General features: G+C 32.4%; 1 protein-coding gene across 4 annotated transcripts in view; it reads left to right on the top strand.

The window, feature by feature from the left end:
• Positions 1-11,550: 11,550 nt before the first annotated feature.
• LOC143201126 (uncharacterized) overlaps positions 11,551-18,977 on the top strand; it is a 176,110-nt gene continuing 168,683 nt past the window's right edge. For 2 of the 4 annotated variants that reach the window (XM_076411982.1, XM_076411984.1), the window contains exon 1: positions 11,857-11,989. The gene's annotated coding sequence lies outside the window, so the exon portion shown is untranslated. Of the gene's footprint in view, positions 11,990-18,977 lie in introns of all 4 variants that reach the window. The other 2 variants (XM_076411981.1, XM_076411983.1) reach the window with 2 other exon arrangements.

Here is an 18,977-nt window from a genome sequence, read left to right as displayed (position 1 = left end):
TTTGAGTGAAGCAAGTTTTGTTATTGTGGAAAAAATGGATAAAAAGGAATTTCGCGTGTTGATAAACATTGTTTTTTGAAGGAAAAAATACAGTTAAGAAACTTGGCTTGATGCCGAATATCCCGATACTGCCCCAGGAAAAATCAAACATCAAAGATTGGCATGCTAAGTTTAGACGTGGTGAAATGAGCACCGAAGACGGCTGTACACGCAGTGGACGCCCAAAAGAGGTTGTTACCGACGACAACATTAAAAAAATCTACAAAATGGTTCTGAATGATCGTAAATTGAAACTTAATGAAATAGCAGACACCTTAAGGTTATCAACTGAACGTGTACATCATATCATTCAAGAATCTTTGGGTATGAGAAAGCTCGGTGCAAAGTAGGTGCCGCGCGAGCTTACTTTTGATCAAAAACAACGACGAGTTGATAATTCGAAGCAGTGTTTGAAGATGATCAAGCGTAATGAACCCGAGTTTTTGCGTCGATATGTAACAATTGATAAAACATGGCTCCATCATTTCACTCCGATGTCCAATCGACAGTCATCCGAGTGGACTGCACACGATGAACCCAAAGCGTGGGAAAACGCAACAGTTGGCTGGCAAGATTATGGCGGGATGCGTATGGAATAATTTTCATTGACTACCTTGAAAAAGGAAGGACCATCAACAGCGACTATTATATAGCGTTATTGGACAGTTTAAAGGACAAAATCGCCCTAAAACGGCCGCATTTGAAGAAAAAGAAAGTGCTGCCACACCAAGACAATGCAACGTGTCACAAGTCAGTGAAGACGATGGCAAAAATCCATGAATAGCGCTTCTAATTGCTTCCTCATCCGCCGTATTCTTCAGATCTGACCCCCAGCGACTATTTCCTGTTCTCAGATCTCAAAATAATACTCGTTGGGAAGAAATTTTCGTCGAATGAAGAGGCGATCGCCGCAACTGAGGCCTATTTTGAAGCAAAGGACAAATCATATTACGAAAATGGTATCGAAAATCATATAAACAAAATATATAATCAGTGTATCACCTTTGAAGGAAATTATGTTGAATAAAAATAACTAGTTTTGTCAAAAAATGTGTTTTACTATGGTAGACCGGGAACTTTTCAATTAACGTGTTAGAACCTACCCGTTTTTTGAAATCGGTTAAAATAAACGTATTATAAATATTTACTAAATTATAAACATGTTGCCAGAGGTGGAAAAAAATATAGACAATGGTGGAAAATATTCTCAATATATATCATGCCATTATTTCACAATAATTAGCCTAATTTATTGAAGATGATTGAGGCGCCCTCTCACTTAATTAATGTTAATCTCCTACTGCTATTACAATATTATTAAGAATATAAATTTATCGAAATAGTAATATCTAACATAAATTAGATATATTAAAATTTTATCTGATTCTGATATAGGCCATACATCAAATTCTGCTTGCGGCATATTTGCCTTTATATGTGGGGTAACCTTAATATCTTGAAATATAATAGGCCATAAGGATATTTATGGTATTATTTGAACAAAAACGCTAATTCGCAGAATATAATGTACTGGATGTCTAAGAGAATAATTCCTCTTTTGTTAAGTGGGCATTGTAAAATAAATAATTATACAAAAACAACAATTTGGATATAACATGATGATACTCTTTTATGGTTTTGGTGCTTTTAACGTTAATTCACCATGTCCATAGGACGAGGGCAGCTTGATAAGTCAGTGATTCTTTGAATTTCCTGTCCAGCGTCCTGCTTTTCCTACAGTCATTGATTATTGTGGAAAAAATCCCACAATGATGGAACTTGTTCTTTTGAACAAGTTAGTAAGTTGAAGATTTAATAAATACTATGGCGACTTTGAAACATTAATTTCAATGATGCCAAATGTTCGGGTCACCCAAAAGATGTCGTCATGTCAAAAATCGTTAATAAAATCATTGGAATTATAATGGAACCATCGAAGAATGGTGATGTCAATGAGGATTTGGAAATGCAATACGATACAATAGATGTCTGATGAAATTAAATAGAATATTCTACCGTTGAACTTCTTATTAATTTGGTATAAGAAAAACGAATATGGTCATAATATAATTCTAAATTAGATATTCATCACTTAATTGTTATAACAATAAATATTGCAGTCCAACCCGCTTGATAAATTAATATCTCGAATTATGTCACAAAATTCATATATATGCACTTTTGCTTGAAAAGTGCGAAAAAACAGGCAACAAAAGAGCTGGAAGAGTAAATAAATAAGGAACAAATGGATCTGCCACAAGAGAAATTTACTGTTAAGGAAGTAAAACAAACAATACATAAAGAAATCAATGCTAACAAAGCTCCTGGTTCAGACAAAATTACCGGAAGAATCTTAAAAAGCTCTCAGAAAAGTGCACCAAACTAATAACGTTTATATTTAATGGTATGTTCAGATTTAATTACTTTCTTAACTACTTTCCTGGAAAGTAGCCCAAATCACTATGATTCTTAAACTTGGGAAGAAATTAGAAGACATCTCCTCGTATCGTCTTATAAGTCTGTTACCTGCGATCTCCAAAATGTTTTGAAGAACTATACATTAAGAGACTCAAAAGAATTACAGAAAAGAGAAATAATATTCCAGACCATCAATTTGGCTTCCGTAATAAACACGGAACACACAAATTAGCTTTCGACAAAATGTGGCACATGGACTGCAGGTTAAATTGAAAAAGCTTTTGCCCCACACGCACTTTCAACTACTGAAATCATACCTCACCCACATATATTTTGTTGTCAAACAGAATGACATATAAACTGATCTATATCCAATATTTTCAGGTGTTTAGCATGATAATGTCCTTGGTCCATTGTTATATCTTTTGTATACAGCTAACCTACCGACCTCAAGAAATGCTACTGTTGCAACATATGCTGGCGATACAGCGGTCTTATCATCATACGAGGATTCAACATTAGCCTCTAAAGCTCCAACTTAATTTAAACAATGCCGAATTGTGGTTGAAAATATGGTTTTTTAAAGCAATTGAGATACAATTTGCACATGTGACATTCACCCTTTGTAGAAGAACTTGCCCGCCAGTAAAAATGAATAATTATGAACTTCCGCAAGGAGACATTGTTAAATATCTGGGAAAGCATTTTCATCGATATTTAACATGAAAAAAACGTATAGTGATAAAGTGCAAACAGCTTGGGCTTGAAATAAACCAAATGCTGATAGGGCGTATATCTAAATTATCCTTAAATAACAAGGTTTTCCTTTATAAGTCAATACTTAGGCCTATTTGGACTTATGGTATTGAACTGTGTGGTACTACTAGCAAATCTAACATAGCTATCCTCCAGAGATTCCCAAATAAAGTGTCACGAGTCATTGTCGATGCCCCATATTACGTCTCCAACAAAGTAGTTTAGCGCGATATCCCCTTAGAACCCATAACGAGTGCGATTCAAAGTATTAGTGCAAAGTACTCTGAAAGACTGTTAGTGCATCTTAATGTACTAGCCAAACAGTCAAATGTTCGCAATGGCAGTGAAGTGCATAGGCTCAAGCGCATACTATTATACGAACTGATTAATATATACATGTAGTGAAGAAGAATTAGAAGAATTTCTAAAGTTAGAAGAGTTTTTAAAATACGATTTATATTATAAGTGTGTACAGTAGATCACTTACTGAAGCAATCTTCTACATGTCAACATAGTTATATTGTATAAAGGAAATCATAAAGAAATACTTATTGCTCACGGACAGATTGTTGAAGTCTAATAAATGGGGCTAATAAAAAATAAAAAAAAACCTTTTCCTTGAAGATTAGAGTCATTCGATATTTTTTTTTATTATTTAATTATTACATTGTTACTAGTTGTTTCCGTCTAACATACTATTTATTTTTATGATAACTTAAATCTGGGTATATAACTAGGAGGACTAATAATGTTTATAAATGTCACTGCTGTATTTTTTATTGTATGTGGAAGTACGACTCTATTGTATACCTCACTACACAACACCACACAAGACAAGTTGGTTTGATTCTTTTGAGTCTGTGTCCTGTTCTGGTGGTATCCAAAAGCTGCAATACTTCAATATTCTCATGAGAATGGAATCTCTCCTCATGCCCCCTTGCAATTCTCTTGATTTCTTGACTGACTGTGGGTATCTGAGGGTCTCGATGTAGGTAATCAGTCCTATAGTATTTGAGTGCACCCACAATACCTCTCAGACCTTTGTTCTGAAAAATTTGTATTTTATTTATGTTACTCTTTGCAGAACATCCCCATAATTGAACTTCGTATGTCCATATAGGTTTTAGTATTTGCTTAGATAATAGCAATTTATTATGTACTGATAATTGTGAATTTCTTCTAGTTAGCTAGTACATTTTCCTATATTTCAATTGCAGTTCTTTCCTTTTCTTCTTTATATGTTCCTTCCAGCGAAGTTTTGGATCGAGATTCATTCCGAGATATTAATGTTATTGGTGTTTGTACGGTCTTTCTATAGGTGAACTGCATACGTACAGATTGACTTTCATTAATTCTTATTTTCCAAGTTTATGTCCAATTATTTATAATGGAGTAGCTTCTTTTATTGTAGAGTAAGTTTCTTCTTGTTTGACTCTAAACATTCTAGTTGTATTGTACGATTTTAATTATTCGGTGTGTTGTTTTGGTAGCATTTTCTGTAGTTTATGAATAAGGCCTTCATTCCAAACCTTATGGGCTTGTGCTACAACTAGAAATATAGCTGCGCATACTTTTTAACTTTCGTAGGCTGTTTTAATAACATTTCTAATCCAAACTGTTGTGTTAATATTAGTTTTTTTCCTCTTTAGTCATTCGATATGAATGCTTTGAAGCCAGTTCAGAGTTTCTTATGATAACGTCTAGAGAAACACTTAAAAGTAACTGGCAACCTTATAATTGTGTTAGTAAGACATGTGTAATGTTATTTGCTGTCACGTAATATATAAATAAAATGCATTCGCATTTCAAAATATTAAGGTTACCACACACGAGAGGACAAACATTCGTAAGGCGATGTTTGTGCACTTTGTTTGTGTGTGAAACGTTCAATAGCGACTATCGGTACATCGATAATAAAGAAATGCATGTAGGAAGAGATATGTAAATTTTATACCCTGTTATTTACGCAACTGAATGGCTAATGGTGAAGAGATGAATAGTAGGTGTATGACCCTTTTGTGTCGGACCGACTGTGCCTGGAGCGCGCATTTGAACGTGTCTTCAAAATTTACCATACTCTCGAATAACACTGTTGCCTACACTCTTCCGGAGAAATCAGATAATTGATCATAACGGCATTCGGTTCGTACGTCTAAATATCGAAGATTTTACGGTGCGGTCATGAATAGCATCTGAAATATTTCCGTAATGGTTTAAATTTACATTAGGAAAATAACACCTAATTCAATGTACGACAATACCAAAAGCGAAAACATTCGTAATTTATATATAAGTTATCAGGTGTACCAGAAATTTTTTATCGGTTTTTTTTTCTAGAAATAACTGCATAATTTTCGACAAAATGGAAAAATTATTTTATTCAAAGTATTCATAACCAATCATCTAACAGTTTTCTAACTTCTTCGAAATTGGCGAAGCGCTATTATGCAAGCGCGTGTCCCATTGATGTGAAAAGTTGATGGTCGAGCGAGGCAAGTTCTGGAAAGTATGGCTTGTGCGATATGTCCCATCCAAGTATTTTCAACGCTGCCTTGATCGGTTTTGGTTTATAAGAAAGCGCGTTAACGTGCTGTAAAATCACTTTACCCCGTCGTCTGGCTCACTCTGATGGTTAAAATTGATATTGTTGTCGGTAGCGATCACTATTAACTGTTTCATCGGGTTTCAACAGTTCGTAATACACCTTAGCACTCTGGTCCACTAAACATACAGCATTATCTTGCAACCAAAACGATTTGGCCTTAGCGTCACTATTTGATGCAAAAATGATCTCCGATTATGCCCTTAAAACAGTATTTCACAGACGATTTTTCGACTTTCTATTAGCCTGTCATTCAGTTGATTGATTAATGTGATTCAATTGTCTTGGTTTTTTTTATTGGTTATAATCAGTCGGTAATAGTTGCTTGGGCCACATTTAACGCTTCTGCTAATGCCAATTAGGTTTGGGTTGAGTCTTCATCCGATAGATCTTGCAGTTTCGCATTCTCAAACTTTTTCAGTTTACCCGAATAGTAAGTCCACTACATGAAAACAAAGAGCCTTGCACATCGAAATCTTCCCTTTTGAATGTTCGAAATCATGCTTCACATGTTTTTACGATTAGAGTTAAATAACTTAACTAATATTTTCAAAGAGGTATACATCATGACATACTTGATCTTAATGACATATGGGCGTATTAGACCTACAAATTAATTTTAAAGGACTTTTTTCATTTTTAGGTATTATTATAAAATATTGGTACAAAATATTTTATTATTTAAGTATTGTCCATCGGTAGCCGCAACTTTTTTCATCTATCGGACAATTTACGAATTCCATCTTGAGAAATCGATGTATCTCTTGAAGCTATCTGCTGGAACGGACATATTTTTAGCTATTTTCATAAGAAGTGAGGGGCTGCTCAGACAGATTACGACTAATATGTCTGAGAAAGTAGTAATCAGAAGTTAATAAGAAGAAGTTGCAAGATCTTGAGAATACTGTACGTAAGGTAGCACTCCCCATTTTAATGTTCACAATTATATTTTCACGGGTTTTACAACATGTTGTCATGCTAAGGAATAACATTGTTTGATATTTGCTGTTGCACTCAGCTTAAGAGCACCAATTACAATCGAAAGCTATTTCCTTTGATGGTTTCATTAGGTTTTAGCAGCTCATAATATAGCACACCAAGCTGATTCCACCAAATACAGAACATTAGCTTGGATCCATGGATAATCAAAAAGTTTTTTCGTTGAGGCATGACCATGATTTTCTCTATTTAAATTATCATAACGAATGCAGTTTTCATCACCAGCATTTCACATATGTCCTTTTAAAACTCGTTTCATTGTCTCTTGGCTTCAATTCATACGGATCAAAATATTCAAGCTTTTAGATCATTCCTATGTTCTTCAATTGGAAATGATTTCTTGCGTTTCTCTCAATAATTCTGCATATTCTTCTTGTACTTTACACGAATCATTACCTCGTAATGCTTTTTAGCTGCCCAAAGGGTTCTTTGTCTTCGGTGTCAAAAAACATCACTTTTAAAACGTCGAAACTAGCAATCATATGTTCAAATCGATAGAGCCATAGTTGGTAACTACAACCTTAATACTGCACTCGATAACCTTCATCCATCTTTTTCTTCAAATTCAAGTAATAAAATAAAACTTCCGATTTACTCGATTCATTTCAACACAGTGAAAATATTTCTTGTCCACGCTTCGACGAAATAAGGAGTTACACTTCTGGGCAACTGAGGCGTTTCTCAATTTCTTCCATTAATGTCCTATCGGTCTATATATTCTTTCCGTATGAAAGTGACATTAAAATGACGTATTAAATGCTGACGATTTACGAGAATTTTTTAAAGATCATGCTTTTTATAATGTATAAATTGCCAATTACGTAAGATGAAATTAAACTATTTGGGCATTTTGTTTCCAAGACACTTGGGAATAGAAAAAAATTAAATTATGGGAAAAGTATCATATAAATTTGGCTGAAGTTGAAAATAGAAATACAGAGTCAATTGATATTATTTATTACCAATGTCTTATTATTATTCTATTTTTTGAAATACATCAACGCCAGGTAAAATATTGGGTTTTCAGAACCAGTAAGAGATCAAGGCACAGTTGTTTAGTGTGAATTGGTTTAGGATATATCTCAGTTAATTTTAGTAATTCCTGTAGGTACCTTAAAATAAAATCAGGAGCAAATATGGATGGTCAAGGAGACACCCTGCGTTCCGAGTTCGTTATACTAGTACGTACTACGTCAAGATCAAGGAGACTCTGGAAGACAGACGAAAGTAAAAGAATCCCAGCGCACGTGCTGGTTAGCCTAAATTGCTCATGTGTATTTATTCTCTACTTATCGTCCTATAAGCCTGCTACCTGTGGTCTCTAAACTTATCGAAAAGCTATATATTAAAAAACCCAAAATAATCGCGGAAGAGAGAAATATTATTCCACACAACCATTAACAATTTGGCTTCCGTAATAAATATGGAACAACAGAACAAATACATAGATTATTCAACCAAGTTAACAAAAACTTAACCGATAAAAAATATTGCCCTACTGCATTTCTCGACTTATTTCAGGCCTTCAGCAATGTGTTTTTGCAAAAAGCTTTTGCTCCATATAAGGTGTGGCGAATACGCTTACCTACTCCCTGTATATTCGAGTATTCCGCAGAGCAGTGTTCTTGGGCCCACTGTTATATCTATTTTATACAGCTGACCTATCGACCTCAAGAAACACTACTATTGCAACATATGCCGATGGTTTTCGAGGATCCAAGATCAGCCACAAGAAATCTCCAACATCATCTTAATAAAGTCGAATTGTGGTTGAAAACGTGACGTATCAAAACAAATGAGACAAAATCTACCCACGTGGCATTCACCCTGTGTAGAGGAACATGTCCTTCAGTAAAATTGAATAATCATTAACTTTCGCATGCAGACAACGTTCTATTTCTGGGAATGCATTTTGATCACAGCTTGGGCTTAAACTAAACCAAATGTGTTGGCTGATAGGGCGTGAATCTAAATTACCATTATATAACAAAGTTTTGCTGTTTAAGTCCATACTTATGCCCATTTAGACCTATGGTATTGAACTGTGGGGTACTACCAGCAAATATAACATAGATATCCTCGAGAAGTTCCAGAATGAAGAGTTGCGAGTCATCGTCGATGCTCCATATTACGTGTCCAACAAACTGATTCAGTGCGATATCCCCTTAGAACGCACAACAAGTGTGCTTCGAAGTGTAAGTGCGAAGAACTCTGAAAGACTATTAGTGCGTCCCAATGCACTCGCCAAACAGTTAAAGTGCCCGATAACAGTGTAGTGCATAGGCTCAAACGCAAACTGCCATACGAACTAATTAATAGAGACATAGTTAGAATTGTCTTTAGAATTAGTTAGGATATACTTTAGAATAAGTTGGAATAGTATATAGAATAAGATTTAGATTATCATTTGTACAGGACATCACTTAGTGAAGTGATCTTCTATATGTCAGATTTGATGTCAGAATTGATCTCCAACATAGATTGTTGATTGTGATTGTTCTAAGAGATAAAAAATCTGGAACATAGAGTGCCAATGAAAGAAGAAATGAGAAAAAATAATTAATGAAACCAATTTATGCAGCTAGTGGAAGTATTTATTACAAAATTAGAAGAGTTGACAAAGTTGAATTTTAAAATTATTTGTACAAGTATGTGCTAATAGTACTGTATGAACAATTAGTTTATCGTTATATTATTTTTGCTGGTATTACATAACATGAGGGCAGACTAAAAATGTGGGTTAATTGCTTCCGAAAGAAAAGAATTCTGGAGTCAACACAAATATCGAAAAAAAAATACTAGGGTAACAGTTAAAAAAAAAGTATTAAATTCGTTAAATAATCTGATTGATTTAAAAGTATGGAAAAGGATTTTGGATATTGAACGACCAAGTAACCATTAGAGCCCATAAGAAAACTCACAAAAGATAGGTTTTGTTTCTACACATTTGTTTGGTATAATTATATTTCCTTTTTTTTTAAATAATATGATATTAAAACATATTTCTTTATTAGTAATTTTAAATTATAATATGATCTAATATTTATTAAATTTTAACGCTGAACAAATATAATAAAATACTTCAAGTCCAATATAAAAACAGTAAATAATAAAACAAACTTCTTTAGTAATTTTATTTGCTTTAATTTGTTCTAGTTACCACGAACTATCATTAATTTCTCCGTTCAGCTTACTTTATCGTAGAAATAAATATACAACCCGAGCAGGATTAACTAAATCCTGATCTTAAGGAGATATTTCAGTTTAATAGCGTTTGTTTTCGTTCTTTTCTGTCTTATTTTTCTAGGAGAATTCGGATTTATTAATAGATAATTCGTTTCAGACAATATATTTGAACAAAATTCAAAATTATTTCGACTACGGAATAAAAACAGTGCGATTTTTTTTAAATATATTTTGGAGTCCCCTTTTTACTAACTAGAATTTATCTGGACTGAACCTACTTATTGTCGGTTTTAAACCTACCGACTGACCAATAACGAACTTATAGACCATCCCAGAAAACATCCGGTACTACCCAGCTTGGTTACTGGCGTGAATGAGATTATTTCCCCCTTGTTAAATTTTGCACTTTTGCCTTAAGAACAATCATAAACATAAAATTACGATCATACATCAGTAGGATTGGATTCCGCGACTATCGCAACAGTAGGAGGACCGTCCTATTAAATACTTTTTATAAACCATTTTTGAAATGCATAATTTGACAACTGATTGAGACTTATTCTTATTCTCTTAATTATTTTAAAATAAGCATTAATATCTAAAAACTCATTTTCCCAAAATATACATAAAAACACAATATTTTAAGTTACCTGTTCCTGTTTGTCCTGTTTGTCCTGTTCTTTTTAGAATAGTACATAAAACAGTAGTATAAAAAGTCCTCATCCTCCAGAATAAGCACCTTAGTAATATTTTTCTTATTATATTTCCTTTATCTTTTTTTAAATACTTTAAAGCATCCTTTTTACCATCGAGGGTTTATCCCCACCCGGAACACATCCGGTCTTACCCAGCCTGGTTACCGGAGTGACTGGGATCATTTTCCTTGTCGGATTTTACACTCTTGCCTAGAAAAATCACAAATGTTAAATAATCACAAACATAAATTTACGACTATGTCAACTATGGCAACAATAGGAGGACCATCCTGTTGCCATACTTACCATAATTTATATTTTAAAAAATCATGTTAAGGACATATGCTTAAAGCAATATACTTTAAAAAAAATTGAAAATCTTTTTTGTTCTTTAAATATCCCTCAAAATTTCTGATTAGTTACAAGCCGATTTAGATATCGCGTTACTCAAACATCTATATCACCGAAAATAATTTAGGATGTAATCTTAGAGGGTTAAGCTTTCAAAATATGAATAGAAAAATCTATTTCTTTAAATTTCTAGGCTAGAATAACCCTTTAATGTTTATTTTGCGTACATTCTGATCTGAAAAATATTTTATTTTATCAGTTTTCTTTATTACTAAAGCCTAATTCGTCTATTTTTGACATATGATTTAGAACATTTTGTCATAGGCATCATTAACGAATACAGGTTTCAATAAATACTTTATTTTTTTATTTATATTTTCAATTATAACGGGCTTATTACGGTCGTTTTTAATAGATATGCCAAACGTTTCCTTCCAAATCGAGCATCGTGACAACGTAGCACACCAACCACGCATCTACGGCCTACCGTGACTGTTGTCTTTTATTCTCCACTTTACCCGCATACGGGCAGTGTCGTCGGTCTTGACTGCGACCGCTACATCACGCGCCGTCGTGTTCTTCACCTGTTTTCCTTTCCACCGAAAATCGGAAGAAGACTGAATCGTCACTCATCCCTTCGCCATCAGTCCTCATTAGACTGACGTAAACCGTCACCAGACAGGCGTTGTTGTCATCAATCATTCCTTCTAGGGTGAGTTTTTTTCGGCGGTGGTTTTTTTTTAATCATCGGACATCGTCGAAATCAGAACCAAACGATGCGAATTAAATACAGTTCGTGAACAAGTGATACGGTTTTGTGTGAGGTTGATCGACGAATTTCCGGCTTATTTGTGGTTTATTGTTGTTGTTCGAGGAACGGAAACGGAAATATGCATCGCAGAACCGAGAAGAGCGGCAATAGGGAAACATTCGGCTGTTAAAGGTCAGTTTTTTTGTGCTATTTTCGATATAATACTAGTTTTTTTCACGTTCATACAGCATAAAAAGCGTGGTGTGTAACTTGCGTCTGTAGTTGGTTGGACGAAACGTACGCCTACACCGACTATAAACAAAATGATGGAGAAAAAACTAGTTTTATATGAACGTTCTTCGATTTTACATTCCAGATGTCTGTCGGACTTATATTTGTCATTAAATATTTAAGTTTGGTTTACTTAAAACTATTTTCAACAAAACAATTTAAAATATAAACAAACCAAAGTACTTTTGAAACTGCTAGTGATCGCCTTGTAGACGAAATTTGACCGTAATTTCTAAAGTTAATAATCTTTCTCTCATAATAAAGAAAAGAGAATAATATTACTAAAACTTGTTTTAACAATATTTTCAATGTTCTTTTTTAATTATTACGTATTTTTTATGTTTATATTATCTATACAGGGCATGTAGAAAATCACTTCATTAAGTGAATTCCTGTATAAAATACTATTTTAATTAATTAGTCTTATTCTAAAGTCTATATATGTCCAATAATCAGATCGGATGGTGTTAGACGTTTTAGTCTGCGCACTTCACTGTCAATTCGCATATTTAGCTGATTAGCGACTACATTGGGATGAACTGACACTCTTTCGAAGTACTTCACATAAACACGTTGAATTACACTGAGTTATTGGTTCTAGGGGGATATCGCGTTGTATCACTTCATTTGAAACATCGTACGGAGCATCGACAATGGCATGCAATAATCAAATATAAATAACATATATGTGATTTTTATTTACTTTTATGTTATAATCATGAACATATCAAATGAAGTAATATATTTTTATATATTAATACAATAATAAACATAATTAGACACTAGTCCAATGAAAATAGAGCCTAAATTATTTATTTATATATTGTATGTCACCCATCTGACTGCTATACATATAGCTCTTTTTTGGTTTTATTGGAATTTACTTATTTATAAGTTCGGTTTTCTTCAAAAAGAGAGGAAAATTTTTTTATAAGCCGGTTAATATATATAATCTATTCAAAGTTTTTTTGTACACACGTTATCAAGATGTTTAATGTATTGCCTGTCGCAATTTGTACATTCGTTTTAGAATTAAACAATATCTTCCTTCTCATTTTATTTTAGTTAAAAAGAGACACAATACTGTCTGATTAGCTGGAACACGTAAACGAATGAGCCTGTCAAAGTTGTCCTGTTGTCAGACGTATGCAAAATTCTTGAAAGCAATAGAGATAAGAGGTTATAACTCTAACCTATAAACTATTGTGGCTGTATAATTAACTGTAGTTTTTAGATGTACTATAATGTTAAAATAAAGTATATTTGATAACATTTTGGTTCGATTATTTTGTTTAGATTAAAATTCTTTTGTATGTAAAATTCAGAGTTGATGCGGCAACATTGCGACGATTTGATGTCACCAATTTAAATGACGTACGTGCAAAATAACTTTGAACAGACTATAGATAGATAAGTTTATATACAAAGTTTCTTACTACTAGTGAACGCCCAAAATAATGAAATATATGCAAACTATATTAAGAACTAATAATCACCAACCTTTTTTAAATTGTATATAGTTAATCTAATTTCCATTATATTTCAGTAATCAAGAAAGTATTAACAAGTTTAAATTACTACACCACTGGACGTTATAACTAAAATATCATAAGATTATTTTCAAACTTCAACAAGAACATCACATATAAGTATATATGATCTTTCTTTACTTTTATGTTATAAACATAAATATGCCATAATAAATTAAGTAATACATGTTGGTATACTAAAATAGGGAAAATGTGAATATAACAATTTCGAAATTGACGTGTTGAAATGAGCACCGAAGACGGTAAATGCAGTGGACACCCAAAGGAGGTTGTCATCGACGAAAACATTAAAAAAATCTACAAAATGATTTTGAATGACCGTAAATTGAAATTGAATGAAATAGCAGATACTCTAAAGATTTCAACTCCTCTTGTACATTATATAATTCACGAATATTTGGGTATGAGAAAGCTCTGTGCAAAGTGGGTGCAGCACGAGCTCACTTTTGGCCAAAATCAACGATGAGCCATATGTGACAATGGATGAAACATGACTTCATTCTTTCACTCCGAAGTTCAATCGGCAGTCATTCGAGTGGACTGCACACGATCAACCCGCTCCAAAACGTGGGAAAACGCAACAGTCGGCTGGCAAGGTCATGGTGTCTGTAATTTAGGGATTTGACTACCTTAAAAAAGGAAGGACCATCAACAGCGACTATTACATAGCGTTATTGGACTGTTTGAAGGACGAAATCGCCGAAAAACGGCCGCATTTGAAGGAAGAGAAATTGCTGCTTCACCAAGACAATGCACCGTGTCAAAAATCCATGAATTGGGCTTCGAATTGCTTCCTCATCCACCGTATTCTCCAGATCTGGCCCCCAACGACTATTTACTGTTCTCAGATCTCAAAAGAATGCTCGCTGGGAAGAAATTTTCGTCGAATGAAGGAGTGATCACGCCGAAACTGAGGCCTATTTTGAGGTAAAGGACAAATCGTACTACAAGAATGGTATCAAAAAGTTGGAAGGTCGCTATATTCAGTATATCATCCTTGAAGGGAATTATGTTGAATAAAAAAACTAATTTTGCCAAAAAAATGTGTTTTACTATAGTAGGCCGGGGACTTTTCAATTGACCTGTTAGCTTGAGTATTAAAACAATAACGAACACAATTAGGTAATTAATTTTTTATAATTTAGAAATGGGTACTAAATGCATATATTTAAGATGATTAAATGAACTGTTGACTTTTCAAAATTAGGTTCTATAAAGTCTATAATCAATTAATTCAAGATTCATAGAATAAAATGTTATGCAGTTATGTATCGTATTGCATTAATCGTTAAACACCCTAATACTTATCAATGGTTAAATTAATGGTTATCAAATGGATAGATTAAAAGAATAATTTCTTTCCCTACATTTTTAAGTAAAATTGCATCGTTTTTTTGCTGATTTGTTCCATTCTGAAAGGTTCCTCAAAAAGGGAGGCAAAATTTTAGCGAAGCCGATTAATATATAGAGTTAGATAATAAAATTTGGATAATTTTATTCGACATAAAATATTATTATTTCATTAAAAATATATAATTAACATGGATTTTACATTATTGGATACTAGTTATTTATATCTAATTGGTTTTACGTATATAGCTTAGTCATATAATCTACAAATAATGATAATTAACTTTTGAATTTATATTGAGTATTACTTAAAACCATATGCATACATTTTTGCAATATAATTTTGTTTCTCAATAATAAATTTCATATTTGATGCTTTATATCAGCATCGATTATTTAATAATTGTTTGTTATTGCATAGTTAGCTTAAATGATGAAATATTAATTGATAATTATTTTATTTTCAGCGATATCATAGCAATTAAGGCATCTTAAATATGTTTCAAATACAAATCGATATAGTAAAATTTTTACATGTCCAGTTAAGGTGGTTTTATATATTTTAATTTATAGAATTTTTATGTAATACTACCATATATATTATATAATTAAGCTAATATTAATTACTCTTTCGTGTTGTATTAAATATACTAAGTTAATATTTATATATTTTTAATGTATGTTCGCTGATTTCTCCGTCAATTGTGGACCAATTTTAAAAATTCTTTTTTTATCCGAAGAAGAGTGCATTTCCGAGACGCTGGCCCCATTGAAGCCAAGTCAGGATATTATGGGGAGGGGGGAACCGATGGTAACGCTCGAAGTTCAAAGGCACGTACAAAGTTTTCACATATTTTTATCTAAAATAATCAGATATTTATGTATAATGTGATTGCTGAGCTGATGTGTGGGAAAATTAGAAGTCGTTCAGTGTAAAAGCCATTCAGTTTGCTTTTTAAGCACCGACTATAGCATATAAAACCTCGTAGAAATATTGTAGCTATCTGCTTCTATAGTGTGATGGTTACGGCGTTTACCTTCCAAACGGAGGTCGCTGGTTCGATTCCCAGCGGGGCCAATAATTTTTTGTTCTAGTTTAGTTAGAACATTTGTCAAATCACCTAGGCTAGATAGCGGACCTTGGGGCCTGAAGTGCTTCTTATTTTCAATCTTTGTTTCTTTATTCCTATATTTCACATACGGGCAGCATCTTTGCTTGGCCTACCCATTGTAATATTAAATAAAATAGCTTCGTTGTTAATTGAGTAAATGTCTAACACTAAAAAGAGCAAAAAGTAATATATTTTTAACAAAAAAAATTAAACCGACTTCAATAAATGAATAAGGAACTAACTAAAAATTAAATAATAATCAAACTTAGATTTTTAACGCGAAAAAACGTTTTAAAATTAAATATATACATAATAATCGTTGCAATAACTAAAAAAAAAAAAATAAAAAAACCTATTCACTACACGTATTTTATATTCTACTATATACACACAATTTAGCTTAATACCTACTTAAACCTATTTATCTATTTACAATATTATTTTAACTACTACCGGTGTCGAGCCCAAGCAATACAGAAATAAATCTAAATTAATATAACTGTTTGGGTTCGGCAATATTATTATTACTTACTATGTAAAATTTTGCTGTTACGGTTATTAAATTATTAATTAATGTGATATAATATTATTTCTACATAAAATGCTACTTTCATTCTCTATTTTGTTTTACTACTTTTGATCGTGTTTTAAATGTTGTCGTTATTACAAAAATTAGAAAGAAGTAGCTCTTGGAATTTTTGTCGTCAAGCTAAATTTAGTTGTCGCCTCTTCCGTAGTCATTCTTCGTTGGTTGTTACACGAGAAGAACACCCACGCGCCCATTAAATAATATTCCAAACGGAATATCAACAGAAAAAACATAAAAAATCGCATAACATTAGTTAGCATGTGCTTTTCGGCTTTGATTATTTTAATAAAATGCGATAATAAATATGCGAATAACGTTTAAACAGTAGGACATATGTTTTTATTTTTAAATTCATGACAGTGTTAGAAATTTAAAATTATAAATAAAACTCAAAAAAGATTATTTTGATATAAACTATCTGTATACACGATTCCGGTAAAATAATAATAATACAAACAGGATTAGATAGTATTACGTTTAATTTTAGTTTTTTTTTTGAAATGTAGATGCAATATCAAAAGATTCATATGATACAAATAATTTTGGGAGAGTGAGGATAGTCAATAACACATTAAAATAAAATATTTTTAACCAAAAATTGAACCGACTTCAATAAATAAATTAGAAACTCACTAAAAATTAAAAAAAATAATCAAACTTAAATTTCTAATACAAAAAAACTTTATTTAACCTATCTACTACACGTATTTTATATTCTACTATATACACACCATTTAGCTGAATACCTACCTAAACCTATTCATCTATTTACAATATTATTTTAACTATTACCAATCGACTACTTTGAAGTCGCTGCCGAACCCAAACTGTTACATTGATTTTGATTTGTTTTGTTGATAATTTATTTTTTTGTATATGCCACAAAATTGTATTATAATTTTGTACAAACGTAATGTGTGCAGGATTTAAAAAAAATTAATTATGTCCGAAAAAAATATTACAAAAATATAATTCCATAAGTTAAATAATCTTCACCATATTAACATTTTTCTCTTACTTTGGGCTAATCCGATCTAAACCAAATCTAGTTAATATATGTTATTAATTTTTACTTGGCAATAATTTTCTTTTGTCGATGTAGCTGTAAATCTGATTTCTCCAATGGTGGTTGCCACAGAATTTGACAACAATCTCAATCAAAAAAAGGTTCCTGAAATAGATAATGTGTCATCTTGGTTATTGAACGAGTCATAACGAAAAGCAGTACTCATATTGATATAAAATTATTTGAGAAACTGCTGTTAAAACTTATTAAACTGGAAGAAATGCCATATTTCCAGTTTGAATTTCGAAATCATAACACAACAATCGACCAAGTGCACAAACTAACAGCAGTTATTGAAAAGGTTATTCGAAGAAAATAAATACTGAACTGCAATATTCTTGGACAATCTTACAAGCTTTTGACCAGGTGGTATTTGAGATCACGGATGTCCGATTTCTGAAACAGAGTTTTTTTTATAACATCTTTATTAGATACGCTTAGTACAATATTAATTATTATTATTACAATTAATTTATTACTACTTTTCCTATGTGCTTGGATTAATTAACAAGCAAGACGAGTACGAGAAAATACATCAGTATGTATTCATCAATTATAAAATTATAATTATTTATTAATTATTAACTTATAGCTATAGATTACACTAATAATACACACTGAATGTTCACACAAGTTCGTATGGTTTTGTTCGTTTCAGCCTCCTGACATCCTGTGCGCTGTCCAGCAGTTGTATTGCTTCCACGTTAGAATGATTTAGTAATCTTCATTCGTGTTTCAAGGCGAAATCCTGCACAACTTCGCAAATCCATTTGATTTCCAGGTCATTGTTCAGTTCTTCATTGGTTACATAGCGATAGGCATTGGTAATCAATCGAAGAATCTTGTTTTGACAGCGCTGTATGACTAACTGATTTGAATATTTAGTGCAACCCCATATTTGCACCCCATAGGTCCAAATTGGCTTTATAATTGTATTATAGATCAACCTCTTTGATTTTAGATCAAGTTGGGAGTATCTTCCGACTAACCAGTATAGTTGTTTTATTTTGGTTCTAATGTGTTTTGCTTTTTGTCTAACGTGATGCTTCCAATTTAATCTACCGTCAAGATGGATTCCAAGGTATTTTGCTGATTCTGCTTGAGGAATCGGGCATTCATTGAGTGATATAATTAAGTTTTTATTATTTCGCCTTAATGCAAAATTAACGTGGACAAATTTGGAGCTATTAAGTTGAATTTTCCAATCTTTTGTCCATTTGTA

This window comes from Rhynchophorus ferrugineus, unplaced genomic scaffold, assembly GCF_030347505.1.
Source record: "Rhynchophorus ferrugineus isolate W39M unplaced genomic scaffold, kcgeb_rfMv2 rfM8, whole genome shotgun sequence".
NCBI lineage: Eukaryota > Metazoa > Arthropoda > Insecta > Coleoptera > Curculionidae > Rhynchophorus > Rhynchophorus ferrugineus.
The sequence above is the reverse complement of the archived record's forward strand: the minus strand, read 5'-3'. Positions and strand labels throughout refer to the sequence as shown.